Raw genomic sequence first — 12334 nt, 5'->3', positions numbered from 1 at the left:
AGTCCTGAATTGACCGCTACAGTGGTAACCTCAGGAAAGAGTCAATATTTAAGTTGGCAACTTTGACAAACACTTTAATCTTTTTAAGCTCATTTAGCTCACGTGGTCCATCGTGATCAGGGGTTATTACCTTGGGTAAGAACACCATTAACCATGCCTGGCTCCTGGTTTGTTTAGTCTGGGCACGATTCTCTGTGCAGACTGCTTTCCCTCAAGTGTCCCTAAAAGAAGCTCATGTTCCTCCAAGTATCACCAGCACACACACACACACACACACACACACACACACACACACACACACACACACACACACTTCATAATAAAATGGCAATTCAAGACAGCAACACAACAACAAAAAAGGCTGTTTATTCCTAAACAGGAGAAGAAGGCTGACATTAGTTGACATTAGTTGCTTGAAGAAATATAGGCACTGTACTGGTCCTGGCTGCACCTGGAACTGAGGCACAACACCCAATTTAGAGGTCAGCTATAGTTCCAACACTCACCTACACTAGCAACAAGCTTTTGGGGGGGGGGGGGGGGGGGGGGGGGGACAATGAGATTGTTCCAGATAAAGGCCAATTTCCCTCCTCAACCTGGGCTCCAGCTGCCACTTCTTCAGATTGGCCCTCATCTGTCCATGCATTCATAAACGTGCATAATAAATGTGTAAGTGTAATCTGGTGCAGTGATAATAGCTTCATATTTGTCAAACATTTGATGATGTTTCCATCACACCGGTGTGCAGAAAACACCCGCAAAGACATTTCCCACATGGGAAATCCTGTCAGAGAGGCAGAAAAATCGGTTCTCCGAGGCAGAGATGGAGACATAATAAATGACTCTGAACCAGAATAAACAATTATTATTTACCAGCTCACACAGGTCTGCTGCTGCCATTGTTGCTTTAACTTGAGCAACAGGACAGACGGATTGATGAATGGATGGAAGGATATTACAAACGTGATCTTACATTTATGAGCTTCCTGTAAGGAGTAATTAGGGATGATCGCCATTCATGCTCTAATGCGACTGCATGGTGTAATCAAAGATAAAGGTAATGAATATCAGTAACACTAATGAATATTTTAAAGCAGTGCATTAGTCATTATTTAGAAGCTAATTGCAACATAACAACAAATCACAAGATATTTTCCCAAAGTTATTTACAGAAATTAGATGATTTAATGAACATTATGACATTAAGGCATGTCATTTTGCCCACTTGTCTGTTTTTGTTAGTTTTGCTTCAGTTAACAGTTTCACTCACCCCAAATATTAATAGATCTTTATAAGAATGTAATACTTATAGTTTAAATAAATACAGGATCTACTGTCAGGTCTTCATGGCTGCTTACACTAACACAACACACTATTTAAGTCCATGTTCACTCCTGCTTTCAATCCATTCCCTTTTTTTGATACACATTTGTCTTTGGAAGCTCAATAGCTCAGCATGAAACAAAATCTGATATTCAGTGAAGCACATATTTTTCTAAGAATATTTACTGACCACTCTGCAGCATTTATGTTTTGTGATGATTTACCAGTTTTTCCAGCGGTATCACTGACCTCCTTCGGATTCAGCATTCAGCATAACTACACATCGATCCGTCCGGTTCTCCCCGGTGATGAATTTAAGGATCGGGTTTGAGTTCATTGTTCGTATTTCTTTAGAATGTTTTGTTACAGATTTCCCACACCTTCTGTGTTTGAAATTATATACTGCCTGCAGTAATAATAACGGCCATGTTTAGAGGCAATGCCAGCATGAACCAATGCTGCCCCCGTGTGGTGGGTTTGATGTTGAGTACGCCCAAGAAAAAGAAAAGCAAAGCGAAACCTTCTTTACCTGGTCTCAGATTGTTTCCATCTGTTGGGTAGGATGTTTTGTGTTACATGTGAAGTACAGGTTATGTTTTTCTTTTCTGTCATTCATAGCAAAATATAGTTTTTACAAAAGTTGTCAGCAGTGATGGGTTATCCGACAGCTTTCCGAGAATGAACTGTTGAAATTGTTGCACCTGTCTGTATTTTCTCACTCCGTTATATTTGGTTCACTGCTCTTTTTTTCCTCCTGATTTAAAAAAAAAAAAAAGAAGGGGAGAGAAAGAAAAGGACGCCCTGCAAGGATACAATTAACCTTTAAACCTTAACCTAATTTTCTCACTGCCTCCTGTATGACTAGTGATTGTGAATTACCATTTCTCTGTACAAGAGCCCAAAAACTCATTTCCAAAGTGATATCTGCTGCCTGACCTTTTAACTCTCTCCCTCCTGCTCACCCTGCGGTCAGGTCATTACATCCGTCTCAGTTCTACATCAAACTGCAGAGGCCTTGCTACATTTCTGCTTCTTTTCCATCTTTGAATGTGTAACCCACCTAAAATCTGCCTCATGAAAATGAACTGCTGTTCCCCAAGAATGTCAGTAGGTGGCACTATGAGATTGTTTAGTGCTTGTGAACTTGAGTTGAGAACTATAGAGAAGGAGAATAGCGCTAAGGCTACGTATGCTGGTCGGAGCTACTCACAGAGTTTTTCCTTAACCTTTTTCTTGAACAAGGATTGTGTGTGAAGACACAAATTGGATTTTACTTTTCCGCTTGTTGGGAAACGCGGACACTTTTTGTTGATGCTGATGTACCTCTGTTTTTGTGTTTTTTGTTCATTTCCGGTGAGTTGACTAACTGCGCTAGCATAGCAAGCTAATCGTTAGCTCAGTATAATGTAAATTTCATGTGTTCCTTTTAAGTGCTGTATTATCTTTTTATTTCTTCACTTGTGAATGTTTTAAGCCAATCGGAAATATTTCTTTGGAAGCTAGTAGGTAAGTTTTATTTATTGTAATGAGATGATAAATATGAGCAGTCTTTGGCTAAATAGTACTGCGACCACGTTTTGCACTTTCCTCGTGCATCAGTAATGTACATTCTCTCAATTCATTGGATTGATGTGACTGCTGTTCACAAAATATGAGATTTGAGTTAAATTTGTATGATGTGGAAATTGTTTTAAGGTTCTTTGATTAATTTTATTATTGATTGCATTAAGTCGTTATATACAAAGAGTGAGAGACATTTGGTCACTAGTGTTGATTAAGTTGTTATATGATATTCATGTAAAATATGTTCACTGCCCTGTGCAGGTTGGTTTTTTTGTTGGAGTCTAAAGTTGCGAGCCAGGATTCCGGATCCCCAGCTGCGATGCAGGAAAGATTTCCAGCCTACTTAGAAGTGACAACTGCGTTACTTCTTGACAGATAAGCTTATGAGATCTCAGAACAATACACTACCCGGGTAGTACTACTAACATTAACACTATACACACACACTCACACACCTGAACTGAAAAGACTGAAAAGAACTCTGAACACTGAACTCTGAACTCTAAAACTGAATACACAGACTGACAAATATGGACAATTGGAACTGTTGTGAACTGTTGAATGACTGTTTTTGGTTTTGTTTTGAATAAATGTTGACTGTTCTTTTAGCTGTGTGTCATTCGCTCCTTAGTCGATTCCTAGAGGCCATAAGCCTAAGATCCTAACTTTCTCTACATTCAGTAGTGGTAAAGTATCGTGTGTTACAAATGCAACACTGCAACTCTGTCATCACCTCTGACACACATACATTCCAGATTCAGTATGTCTGCCGCACATGAATGTTTTGTGTGTTCACGCTGCAGGAGTTCTCTCATTCTGCACTGGCTTCAACCTCCTTTGACCTTTGACCTGCCAGATGTTCACTGTGGACCTATCGATCTCGAGGGAAAGAATAACAACAAGGGGCGTGTGAAAGTTGCTAGCTGTAGAAGTGCACTATAAGTGCAACATAACGACTGTGCGTAAATCCCCCCTAATATTGGTATGATCCGAGCTCAGGCACTAAGCGACTGAGCGAGGGGGCGGTGGAGCTGCTGCCTGCGAGTGCGCTGTTGGAGAAGCGCAGACAGAGGAGAACTGAAGTTTGACCAGGTACCAAAGCAAATCATTCGTACTGTACAAATAATGTAAATATGACGGTGAATCACGAAAGATTGATATCAAACTGATCACTTGACCCATATTACGTTACTTGCTCTTCAAGTGAATCAACAAATGGAGAAATGAAAAGCCGAACAACAACAATGCTGTTTCTTTAGAGAGTCTTAGTTTACATGTGTGTTTATTTCATATTTTCAGTTGTTACCCTCCATGGCTAAATAAATCGGTTTAAGTAATGTACTGATATACAAGAATGGACATAAGGGGCTTCTTTCAAAGAAAAAACTCTGGTAGATGTTATTTTATATATTATGCTTTGTATGTTGTTCAGTATATTTCTATGAAAAACAAGAGGGATTTCAGTACACAGCAGTATATCCACAGTTTAAACCAGATATTTACATACACTTTATGGAAAACACAAGAACATTTTTACTGTACAACATCAATTTAGAGTAAACTTGTTTTGTTTTGGATAAATAAATATTGAAATATCTTTTGAATTAGTTAAAGAGAGACAGAGCTGTCTATTGTTTTATTATTTTCATCAAATTTAGGAGTACATATGCACTAAGTTTATTGTTAATTAATAAGAAAACTCCAGACGATTCCATTCTGAGCTTAAGAAGCTTCTGATAGGTTAGTAGAGTCCATGTGAGTAAATTGGTGGCACAGCTGTGGATGCATATAAGGCAAAACACAGAGCCACAGAGGAACAGAGATGGAACAAGAGCAGGTGAGACAGACATGTTAGTCAAATGGTTGTTTACCAAAAGTATCACCGTATCATAGGTAGTCATGTATCTCGTACCTAGTGTTTCTTTTTAGGTTTGTTATTTTTCAAATTCTACATTTATTAAGTTATGCAGGCTTGTTTGCACAACAAGGCTGAATAATTATATAAACTTTTCTCAATCTAAATAGTGTACTTTAGTAGAATTAAAAAATAAGTGTAGTGCAGGTCTATGGTGATTTTTAGTGCTACTATCATCTAGTTTTGATTCTGGGTCTGTCTTGGTTAAATCCTAAGTAGTCCTGATTTTGAACTGGAATAAAAACAGGATGTAGTTGTCACGGTCCTGGGTCGTTTTGACCCAGCGTTTTGTGTTTTCTTGAAGTTCATTTTTGTGCCTTGTGTTTGTTCTGATTTGTATTGGTTTAGGGTTGAACCTGAAGTTAGTGTATATTCAGCCCTACCTGTGTCTGTCCTTGGTGCTCTGTTCTTGTCCCCGTGTTGTGTTGTAAATCAGTCCGTGTGTTCCCTGCTTTACTTCGTAGGCTCGTGTCCTAGAGTTCCTGTCTTATTCTGAAAGTCTGTGTCTCCTCCGGTCCTCATGTGTATTAGGTTCAGCTGTTCTTCCCTCCTGTGTGTGATTACCTGATTACCTTGTGTGAGTATATTTAGTGGGTGTCGGTCTGTGTTCGGCTCGTCTGCGTTATCTGCCTGCATTACTCTGCAGCTCTCTGCCCCGCACCCCTTTGTATGGTCTCAGGTTTGCTCTTTAGTTTCTCCCAGTTTAGGTTTCCGTTTGTAATTGCTCATGCTGCGTTGCCTGTTTTTTGCCACCTCCACCTTGTAAATAAACATCACTCGTATCATCAGTTTGCTGCATTTTGGGTCCTCCTTTTCCTCCACACCACACGGCTCACTCCGCCAGCCGTGACAGTAGTCCTGTTTTAATTCCGGATCAGTTCTGGGTCTGGTTGGATTGGGATTTAGTCCGCATGTCTTGATACAGCCCCAACTTTGTTCTGCCTTGCTGCTTAATTAAAAAACTAGTTTAAGGTGTCCTGCATATGTGATACATATTTTTCCCTATATGAAGTCATTCTTTTTTGAACAAAAAAACAGAGCCCAGTAATCTTTCAGTCATTTCAACCCCCCTTCCCCCCCCCCCCAAATCCTACATGCGTACTACCCTTTAGGGCTAAGCCCCGGATGTATCAAATGTCTGCCTCCGCCTCTGTTGCAGCAGATGGGCTACAGCAGCAGAAGACCGCACTATGTGACTGTCCTGTCTGCTAAGAACATTAAACTCAGGCTACGTGTCACAAAAGGTTCACCAAGAAAACGTTGCCTGGTCTGATGAGTCTTCATTTGTGATACAGTCACATGTGAGTCAGAATTGGGCGTAAACAATATGAAACTATCCCATAACCATTGAGGTGGATGCTGGTGACGAAGGGGTTTGTCAACAAGAATTAAGTTGATAAACTTAATTCTAGCTAACCAAGTGGCCAGTAAATGTTTATTCTATATTAAAACGTAAGACTAATGCCTATTTTTCTTCATTCTCTACTCTTAATGTATTATGTATGACTCTTAACTGCTCTTACTCTAAGCACAACCGTTCCATCTGAAGATGTTAACCCAGAGGATACTGTTACCAAACATCAGCATGGAAGTTCTGTCCAACTGCATTTATAGTATATTTTTGTGTACTTACAGGAAATGGAACAGGTAAAGACCATATTTAGAATTCATAATTTCTGATATTCTTAATCTTGTCACATTGTGAGTGCAGTACAAAGACACTACAAAACCTGATTAAAATTTCTGCAGTAGGATGAAACTTCATTCTAGTCAGGCAGCTGTGCAGATCTATTGCACAGAGGTGGAAAGAAAACTATTAAAGCAGTTCTCAAAGGGGGGCCGATTATGCTCATTTCCACCTCCATATTTCTTTTTTTCTTTTCTTTTTTTTTTCTGGGAGTCCTCTAGGGTACGGTTGCATGATTCACAGGTAAAAGAAAATCCTTCATTATATTAAAGAAAGTGAGGCACAAGAATAGATGTCGAATAGCGAGTGTTTAGACTGAGGTTTTGCCTCACAGAGATTACTTTTACATACACTGACCTCATTATTTGAAGCTATGCCCATTGCTATGAAAAGCATAAAATGTCACCTTTGAATCAAGACTGAATCTCAATGGCTCGTCTACAGGCTATGTTTCTGCAGGGTTCCCATCTCTGAACATCAACAAAAATATGAGAGCGCTAGGAAATCACTGGGAGGGCAACCCATTATGATATGAAAGTGCATCGCAAGTGCAATTTAGTACCAGACTGTGGTCTTGCCAAGGCCATAATTTATTTAAAACCAAGCAGCCCTGTGATGTAACACTGAATTAATGAATGTTAAAAAAAGGGCTCCCAGTGTAGTCTTGCTGATTAATACGATGCAGTCTAGGCTTTCCAGCTGAAGACCAATCAAGCTTTTTTTGGTGAGTATTAACAGCGTCTCCTTTAATAAAACTAAAACCACTGTGGTGAACTGAACAACGTGAATTTTAAAGCATGCACCCATAAATTCCTGAAGGTTTTTCTGGGTGTACAGTAACATAACCAAACATAATACAATGCCTGCTTTCTTACAGCCTATAAAATGCAAACTTGTGTGAATATATGTAAAAAGCACAAAAATGCATTTTCTTCTGTTAACTAAACAGGTCTGACGTGTTCCCGTGTAGCCTTTTTTTGTTTAATGACAAAAGAAATACATTTCAAAATGCTTCAACTTCTGATAAAGGCTTTGCCCACAGCTGCCTTTTTGTTCTGTGTTTGTATTCACTGCAGCAAGGCCCTTAACAGAAGAAGTGATGTTTTTCAAATATCACCCCTGAATTTCCATGTGCAAATAAGCGCCATCCAATCAATTAAGTGAGACACTTCAAAATGTTTTGCAGAAAAAAAAGCAAAAAAAAAAAAGCAACACATACACATTCAAGTTTATCAAAAAGGCTAATCGGGCAAAATAAGGCCCCCAGTTACACTCCAAGAAGTTTTGACAATGCCTATATCACAGTTAGTGAAAATGACACCCCTTAAGACAAAAGGACTGACACTACCAGACTCTTCAAACGTCCGGTGCCACCACTGACGGAGCTTAGCCAATTAAAACTTCTTTGCAGTTTCCTTTCCCTGATTGTCCACACTGAAATCTATATTTTTGGTATAAAATATATAGACTACAAAGCTGACTGAGGTATCTGTGCTACTCAGGTTTCTAAGCAAAACTGATGTGATCTGACTTTATTTCCTCCCTGTGCTCTCACCACATCAGCTGGCTGTTTGTTTGTCTAGTGCAGGGATGTCAAAATTAGAAAAACAGAAGAAAGAAATGTAAGAAAAACAGGAACTCTTCTGTCATTTCATTATTACTCGATTACTTATTTACTTTGGTGTAGTCTGAATAGCCCAGAGAGGTCTTTATTAGTAGGAAAAGATGTCACACTTAGTGAAAAGTCCAAAATTTATGCTCTCCTTTACATTTTCCAAAGCAGTTCAGCGGGCCACATTGGAGTCTTTGTTGGGTTGATTCTGGCCACTTTCTTGCAACTTTGTGGTCACTCTTTGATTTGGGGTTGCACCTAACATTTATTTTCATTATCAGTCAGTAGTCTGGGAGTTATTTTTCTCTCCCTGCGCCAGCCACAGCTGTGGTTGAAGGTATTATGTTCCTGGATTGTCTCTGGATTGAAATCCTTTGAAGGCAATGTATCTCAGGAATGTCTTGTGAACGTGAACTGGAAGTTATTAGAATTTTTTGACCTCATAAACACTGTTGGTCATAACCCAAAACTTCATAAGTTACCTTTGCCAAAAATGTTCCATACTTAACTAGTACAGCGGTGTCAAATATGTGCCCTGGGGGCCACAACTGTCTTGGAAAGAGTCAAATTCGGTCCACTAGATCACAAAGGCAATGTGAGAAACTTGCAATTAACTGCAATTAATTTTTCAATAACATGCATTCTGATTATTATTATCACTTATTCTGGCAATGTCAGATTGCTAAATCTCATTAGGTAAGTAAAGTAATTTAACAAGATATAATGCTTTCTGTTGTCTGGCAAAGTTCTAATGTAATGGTATAAAAGGTTCTTATTACTTTGGCATGTGGCTGTAAATATTGTTTGTTCTGACCCAAGTGAATGCTTTCAAAATGTAATTCTCAACATGAAAGAAAGAGAAATATTATTTTTATTATGCAGTGATTTTACTGGTCCGGTCCACTTGAGAGCATTTTGGATAGTTTGTGGTTCATAAACTCAAATGAGATTGACACCTGGTCTAATAGGAAACAAATGCAATGATATGAAATTCACTTTCACTCCAAAAAGGTCAGCTTACTGTGAAATCATGATGTTTGGCAAAACCACTTCTGACATTATCAAAACACATTAAATCAGGAAGACAACAACAACAACAAAAAAAAAAACAAGATTTATAAGCTGATTATCTGATGAAACCATATGATCCTGTAGCAGTCATGTTAATTTTGATCAATCATTTAGACAATAAAACATTATAAAAAGGGACTTCTGAAGCATCATAAAAACTTTCATGTTTCTTCAACCACAATCCAAAACCAGCTGTTTTGAATAATACACAAGCTGATAAAAACATAAGTTTTTATCAGCTTATATGTGCTTTTATTTATTTATGTTTATTTTTGTTTTACTTTAAATGAAAAAACACCATAGATGTATATCTTGTTCTGTTTCTACAAATAACCACTAATTATCTAAATGATCTAAATGCAGATTGATTCTTTTCAGTTCAGCTGTTGATCATATGTTACAAGATCTGTTCTAATTGCTAATGGAGGGATTTTTTTTTTTCTGATTATGGTGACATTTGTGTTATACCTTAAAATAAAATTACCATACTAATATTACAACTTTTATGCAAATTTGTCAGCATTTGATGGACAGTAATTGCACCATAATCACTCGCAATAATTAATTGTATCTAGTTGTCTAGTTTCAGTCATTGCAATGACAGGCAGCGGTCGGTTTTAAATAAATAGTACTGACAGGCCTACAGGAACAGAAATAGAGCACATGAGCACAGAAAATGTGCTACAGAGAAAGTGATTTATATAGCTCTCCATATACTCTGTTATGCTCTCTCTGCCATCAAGCATGCCTCAGTGGCTTGATATCATAAATAATGTTCAGTGGGAATACATAAATGCATGAATAAATGAATGAATAAATGCATGAATTCACTTTTATTTTTATTTTTATTCCTATTTATTCTATTTATCCCCTTCGTATATTTTATTTATATTGTCTCTGTATTTATATATATATGTGTGTGTGTATAACTCTGTAACTTCTGTCGGTGCTGTGCTTTTTTGGAAATCGAATTTCCCAGAGGAACCCACCCGAGGGATTAATAAAGTTCTATCTTATCTTATCTTATCTTATCTGAATAACACCGAAACAAACAAATAACATGGCTATGGCATTGTCATATATCTACAGTGGTTCTAACCATATGCAACCCAAAGCTGACCAGAAAAAAAAGAAAAACATAAAAAATAATGACCTGTAACCTGAAAAAAACAAAAAAACATACATTTCATTTGTAGGGCTTTGCAAAATTGACCACAAGGGGGCGACAAATTGCAACGACTATATTTTCTCTGGCCAATGTTTCAGTAGCAACACCGAAAATTCAAGGAGGAATTTGAAAGTAGAGATTAATTTCTATATTACTGACGATGGAGTTTTATTTGAATTGATCGGCATGAACTGGTGTAACTGGAAAGAATTAGAATTTTATTTGAACAGTTCAATAAAAACACAACCAATCACTCTCTAAGTTTGGATATCTCCTGGGAAGCAATATGAAATTTGGCACAAGGTCAGTGTGGGCTATTGAATGTTTTTGAGCTTGGTAAAGATTATTGATTTTCTGGCCTAATGCCATGAGCAATGTATGTACCAGACATTTTAATGTGGCTGTTATCTAATTAAATTATAATGGCATTGCATTAGTATTGACGGAGAATATGTGAAAAACATTTTGCCCCCTTCTTGATTTTTTTTGTTTTTTCATATCTGTCACACTTAAGTGTGTTAATCATACAAATCTGAATATTAGCTAGCAATAACCTGACTAAAGACAATGCAGTTTAAAAACAAAAAGACGATCTCATTTATCAAGGCTATTTGGATGAAGGTAAATATAATTTGCTGATAATCTCAGTTCTATTTCACTAGCCACACCCTGGCCTGACCACTGCCAAACATGTTGAATAAAAAAATGACTTAAATCGAACCTGTCTGACAAAGTGAAGAAACAATTAACTAATTAATTAAAAAACAGAGGATGGTCAAAGTCATTGCCATCTATCGGTCTGGAAAGCATCACAAAGCCATTTCTACAGCTGGGAACAGTTGTGAATCTTTTGAGGAACCTATCAAAAGGGCACTAATGACTACCAAGACTACCAAACTGAATTAAATAATAAAATAATTACAAAATTACAAAATATAACAAAATAGCTTTAATAAATACACAGCTCTGATTATAAATAATCCAGGATATTACACATATTGTCCTTATCATAATGATTATCTCTATTGAGGATTTGATATTAAGGGTGTGCACTATGCAGTGTGTACTGTGCCCCAGCATGCAACAGCATGAGGCTAGCACTGGCCACAACAGACTAGCAAAGCCTCTGCATCCGACAGGTATTAAAAGACCTCAGCCACCTCAGAAAATAGAAACAGCTCTGGCCCTTCCTGTAAACTGCAGTGGTGTTTTAGCCCAGTCCAGTTTATTGTCAGTCCTGTGATTGATAGAACCATGAATTCTGCTCTCTACCAGAAAATCCTGAAGGAGAATGTGTGGCCATCAGTTCACACCCTGAAGCTCAAGAGCACCTGAGTTATGTACCAGGACAATGATACAATACACATCAGCAAGTCCACCTCTGAATGACTCAAAATAATATTAAAATAAAATAAAATAAAGATGTTGGAGTGGCTTAGTTAACATCTAGACTTCAATCAGGTTGAGATTCTTTGGCATGACCTTAAAATTCCTCCACACTGATGCTGTACATCATGTACTTTCATATATAACACAAGTTGTGTTTCCTCAATATTGTATTATGTTTTAGATTTTAGCACATTTGGTGCCTGAATAACATGGCGTGTCAGATCTAACACAACACGTGTTGTTTTGAAAGATTTTTTTTGGTTTTTGGGTGTTTTTTTTTTTTACACGTGTTAAAATTCACACAAAATGTGTTACACGTGGAACAAAAACGTCGTTTTTAACACGAGTGTAAAGCCTCGTCCAATGAAAGGACGGCGAGTCAGATTAAATCAGGGGAGTAAATTAACATTTTACTGGATGTGCTGAAATCCAGTTTTGCGGAATAATATGTTAATGCAATTTTTTTTTTTTTTTTACTATAGAGCGATTGTTTCACAAAAGATGTTTGTATAGATACCTTACCTCAAATGTATTTCTGCACATTTATTTCACCTTTTAATTCATCCCAGTCAGCTTGTTTGCTCCGATGTGGATATTTACCCTTCA

At 37.6% G+C, this 12334-nt stretch overlaps 1 long non-coding RNA gene across 1 annotated transcript; it reads left to right on the top strand.

Moving 5' to 3' along the window:
• The first annotated feature begins 2380 nt into the window (after positions 1 to 2380).
• LOC147326193 (uncharacterized) lies at positions 2381 to 3494 on the top strand. The gene is made up of 2 exons (XR_015130598.1): positions 2381 to 2676; positions 3148 to 3494. It is a non-coding gene; the product is annotated as an uncharacterized LOC147326193 (long non-coding RNA).
• The last annotated feature ends 8840 nt before the right edge of the window (positions 3495 to 12334 follow it).

This window comes from Aulonocara sp. 'chitande type north' Nkhata Bay, linkage group LG7 (assembly GCF_057382095.1).
Source record: "Aulonocara sp. 'chitande type north' Nkhata Bay isolate Kocher_YH1m ecotype deep benthic linkage group LG7, A_spYH_male_GT1.1, whole genome shotgun sequence".
NCBI classification, from domain to species: domain Eukaryota; kingdom Metazoa; phylum Chordata; class Actinopteri; order Cichliformes; family Cichlidae; genus Aulonocara; species Aulonocara sp. 'chitande type north' Nkhata Bay.
This window is presented reverse-complemented; position numbering and strand designations above follow the sequence as displayed.